Genomic DNA, 5290 nt, shown 5'->3' with positions numbered 1-5290 from the left:
TTATTAAAAGATTTTCTACAACGAATGTTTAAAGGATTTATGAAAAGGCCGATTTTATAACAAAGAACCTAAGCCCATACTTATAACCTAAAACTCCTTAGGCGTTTTGAAGCACAAACCTGAACTTAACCCTTTTTGACTGAACGTACGCTAGGGTTACTGGATGTACGCTACTGTTTTTAGTAGAGGACGTACGCAGGGGGACCACCGTATGTACGCCTGCAAAAAGTACGAGGACGTAAGCCTGGGGACCACCAGGTGTACGCTACTTTTTGCAAAAACCATTGGATAATACCTGTACGTACGATACACCCTTTGGACCGTTGAGTAAATAGTACCGGACGTCCGCTACTTTTCAAAATAGTTGGTAGCACCCTCAGCGTTTCTGGCCTATAAATACCCAACCTCCCATCGCCCTTCAAACATATTTCTCGCCTCCAGGCCCTCTAAAACCCCTTGAGTGAATGTCTTTGTGAGTTTTGTGATTTGGGAAGGAAGGAAGCATTTGTGTGCATTCTTGCCAATTTCCAAGGTAACCCCTTGCCCGTTATATGCTTTCACTACTGTTTTTATTGCTTTCTTAAATGTTGTGAGTTTCAAAAGATGTTATGTTAAGCTCTTTACTCTTTTCCTTACAAAACAAGAGATGTTTTCAAAATAGTTTCGAAAGCTTCTTTGATTCCTTGTATTGCATGATGTTGAGTTTTTTTGTGGTGAATGTGTTTATCCCTTAGCCTAGAAGGGGATATAGTAGCCTATAGATTTTATAGAAGCCTTAAAACATAGTTTGGAAAATTTAGACGGATGACCTAAATCACTGACCGGACGTACACCCTCGAGCTTGGCCGTATGATCAGAAAGCCAGGCACTGGCCCTTAAGCCCCACTCGCATGTATTTTAGAGGCTAACAATCCTTTTCTTAGATAAGGCTTAATATTTTACTCGTAAGGGTCCTCTAGAACTGCGCATAACGACGTGTCGTATTGCGTTATAGTAGGATTTAGCAATGTTGGAGGATGCAAGTGAGCGTACAAGATAAGTAAACACTTACGAACTCTTTTCTTAAAAACGTGGGATATCTTAGTTGATTGACCACGAGTATGATATGAGCATATCTACTTTTCGTAATAACTTGGTAACTTCTTAATCAACTGATTAATAAGATGCATCGTATGACATGGTACACCAATACGTGCGGTATAATGGCCATGGGCTTATTATATAAACTTCATTTTATGGTCAAATGTATGTGTATTATATGGGCCTTAGATCCAATGGTTGTTTCGTGGCTGACACAGCTTTAATGGGCGGTCACTACAGGACGGACATCATTAGCGGTGTGGGCCACCCGAGGTCAGACTTGGTCGTGCCGCTAGTGTTATGTACGGTAGCGTACAATGGCCGGGGCACCAGCATTGTAGTACAAGTCCCTCAGGATAGCGCCAACCCTGCTGAGAAGTTGTAATATCTCGGGTAGACCATACATAAGAGTTATGACCTATAAAACCAGTATTCTTCCTACATTAAAATACTTAGGCGATTGTTGCCGGTAGTACACCACACTTTTGGAAACCAAAATGCTACTTTATGGTGTATTAATGGAGACAACACCTCCTTTTGAATGTTTACCAAATTGCATGTTTATTTATGTTTAATTGGATTCATATCATACCTAATTGTGGGGTTTACTTACTAAGTTGTTAGACTTACGCTGTTATTACCCTTTTAAGATGTTTGTCACTAGAACCTAGGAGTGGCCTGGTTCCACTACGAACTTTGCTTAGAACTTGCATGCGGTCAATAGGTTGGTATATTATTGTTATTAGTTGCTCCATATCTTAATTTTGAGGAATATGCTTGTCCATTTTATGATTAGATAGTTTTCTCGGATTTATATCACCTTCCTATGTATTAACTCTGATAATGCTTAGGGCGGCGATTCCTCACTTAACTACAAGTTGGTTTAATTAGGGTAATTTCCAGTAACCCTGCCAGGTTAGCCAAGGCTAACTTTGAGGGTGTTACAATAGTACACGAGCGCTCGCGCCTTTTCAGATTATACTTGCAACGCCCTCAGCTTTTTCTTCCTATATAAACACACCCCCTATGCCTCTAAACCTCATTTTCACCTCTGGAGCTTGGGGAAACCCTGTTGGTTTGTTTTTGTGAGTGTTTGTGAGGTTGAGTGAGCTCTTTGGTTGGAGAAGGTGCTTCTTGGTGGAGCTTACATGTTGAGGTAACCTCTGCCCTTTTTATTTGAGATTCGTTAAGTTGTTAGCATGGTTCTTGCTTCTCGTAGCTTAGTCGTTTTTATTTAGGTAGTTGTAAGCTTTAATTTTGTTTAGTGTTTCTTCTCGCTTAGGTTTAATCTTCCAATTTAGAAATGTTGTTTTGCTTAGGGAAGTGTTAGAAAACCTTTGGGTAGCGTAAGAGACCGTTATAACGCTCGAGAGCATGTTGGACCAAATGAGGTTCTACTTGAACCTCTTTGGCCGAGCACTCGCCTAGAGACGTTCCTTGTAACGTTGTCTTTGCCTGATGTTCTGCCGTTCCTATTTTCGTGTTTTAGGTTTATTTTAGTTGGACTTAGGACTAAAACAGATTTTTCATAGATTTGGAGAACCTGAACTTGTTGGAAGAGTACTCGGAGGAATTGTTCGACATAGGTGAATTTTAACTCACATAATGCTTGCCATTTATTTTCCCACATTGCACGTCTATTTTGTGTACCAAAACATGCATATTTGCAACTCTCACGAAAAACATATTTTCTGCTACACTTGAACTATGACATTTGTGAAAAACATTGTACTCAACATGATAATGGAAGTGGGACTTGTAAAAGCATGGATGTAAAATACGAACAAGATAAATTGTATCGTATGACATGGTACACCTGTACGTGGGGGACAACGGCCATGGGCTTACTATACATGTTTATTCTATGGTCAAAATGTGTGTTATATGGGCCTTGGATCTAATGGTTATTTCATGACCGTCGCAGCCTTACAAGGCAGTCACTACAGGACATATATCATTAGTCGTGTGGGCCACCCGAGGTTAGACTCGGCCCTGCCACTAGTATTATGGACAGTAGCGTACAATATCTGGGATATCGGTATTGTATTACAGGTCCCTCAGGACAACGCCAACCCTACTAAGAAGAGGTAATATCTCGGGTATACCATATTGTAAACTATGACACAACTCTCATACAATAAGCATATATTATATCTATATTGCATTCATGGAACTGTCATACCTAAACTGCTGCATACTTTATCAAAACAGAGTTCATAACTTATGGCATGGGTATTATGTCCATTAACATTCACTAAGTCTTTAGACTTACCCCCTTTATTTTGTCTCCCCCTCCATTATAAATAATTGAAAGGTTTAGCTAGCTTAGAGGAAGATTCCTACGATCCAGATCATGGTGGTGGCTCAGGACTTGATCCAAGTTATCTTTGAGGACATGGACCCTGTGTGGTTGAAGACTATGTGGGATGATGGAGGAACCCCAAGTGCTGAGATGATAGAAATAGTGATTATGTTAGCTCTTCTTAAGATTAGGTGTTAATTTGTCTTATGCTCAAACAACGCTTATGGTCTGTAATATTATGATGATGATGGTCTTTTGACCGATACAGTTTGTGACTATTTTATATCATGGGGTATTATGTTTACTCTGGTGTAGGCATGTGTGGCTGTAGTTATTGTTTTCCTTTTTCCTAATGTAACAAAGTCTTCAGCTGAATTCTCTCACTTAGGAGAGGTTAAAATCCCCGAGTCTTGTCCCGAAAGGGATAGGGCTGGGAGACGAACCACAAAGTCTATTACCAGTTAATTGATTTTTTGTTGGGGTTATTATACGTTCAAATATGGTAGATTGCGGTAGAGGAAGGAAGTAAATACAAGAGTAATTTGCACGGACGAATCTTCTCAGAATCTGATTAGCTTTTGTGGCACGATTGTAGTGATCCGATCCAGCGGCTGTGCTATGAGGAAAATGGCTACTTTTTTGGATCCAACGGCTACCTCAAAGTATAGCACTGACACCCCCTTCTTATCTCTACAGCTATGGAGGAGGAAATCCGTCGACTAAGTAAGCATAACTCCAGCCTGATTTTTGCAACAATATCCTATCAAATTCACTTCATATCTTTGCACCTATGGTGTAAAGGAAGCGAGGCAACAACGGCTCCATCTTTTTTCATCAACACATGAGGCTTTTTGCTTATTTGACAGAGGCCACAAACATGCCATGGCAGTTCACACGGTGAAACTGATTGTCAAAAGTCACAAATATTATCATCAACGGTCATGAACAAGATTTTCCAAGTGCACGGTCCACATGCTTCCACAAAAATCAGGTGTACACTAAGTTTGTTGTAGAGGATAAAACGCTATATTGGAATATGCACAAAGCATGTCCATCGAGTTGAGGTTGCACGTGGGCTAGCAGGCATAAGAAAAAGATTGTTTGCATCTTAATTAAAACCATGAACAAAACTTGCGGTGCAGATCTACACGATGGCAAAGTCAACAATCGGAAATTTAGCCAATAAACAATAAGACGTTTACCGTACGCAATTCCAAATAAGGCCCTTTTAAATATGGAACACACGATTACCCGTTGGTTGGCTGCTGCTCTCAATCATGCAAGTCTCTTTTCGTTAACATAAGGGACTGTGTTTACTTTGGGTTAAGATTTTAAAAACAGGTTGAGAGTGGGTAGGAAAAAAAAAAAAAAAACCAAAAAATAGGGGAAAAAAACGAGTTGCTTCAGTACCACTCAAACATAAACTCAAAAATGAGTTGGTTGAGTTGGGATAAATGAGGGACCAAAGAAGCTCTCGAACCCTTGCCCTAAGTAAAATGATAAAGTTTCTTGGCATGAGGTAGCTTAGAGAGAGACTCGAAACCTTGCCTTGATCCTCTTGGCATGAGATAAATCTGAGCCAAACAATCAGACCATTGCCCTTAGTAAAACAAATGAGTCTCATGTCATGAAGTTGTTCCGAGCAAAATACTCAAACCTTTCCCTTGAACCTCTCAACATGAGGCAACTCTGAGCGAAAGACTATGGCTCTTGCCCTGAGTAAAACAAATAAGTTTGGACTCTACCAACAATGTTGGAATCAGTTCAGCATGGTATAAATACTAAACACGATGACGTCATGTGCCCTAACCAAGAAAAGCATTGTGTACACACTTTAGGTGCACTTGAAAAGAAATGTTCGGGGTTAGTAGGCATCACCGATTGTTTCAGCTCAATGCCGGTAAAGGA

The sequence above is a fragment of the Corylus avellana genome, chromosome 3 (genome assembly GCF_965113065.1).
Source record: "Corylus avellana chromosome 3, dhCorAvel1.hap1.2, whole genome shotgun sequence".
NCBI classification, from domain to species: domain Eukaryota; kingdom Viridiplantae; phylum Streptophyta; class Magnoliopsida; order Fagales; family Betulaceae; genus Corylus; species Corylus avellana.
Note: the sequence above shows the minus strand (reverse complement) of the source record.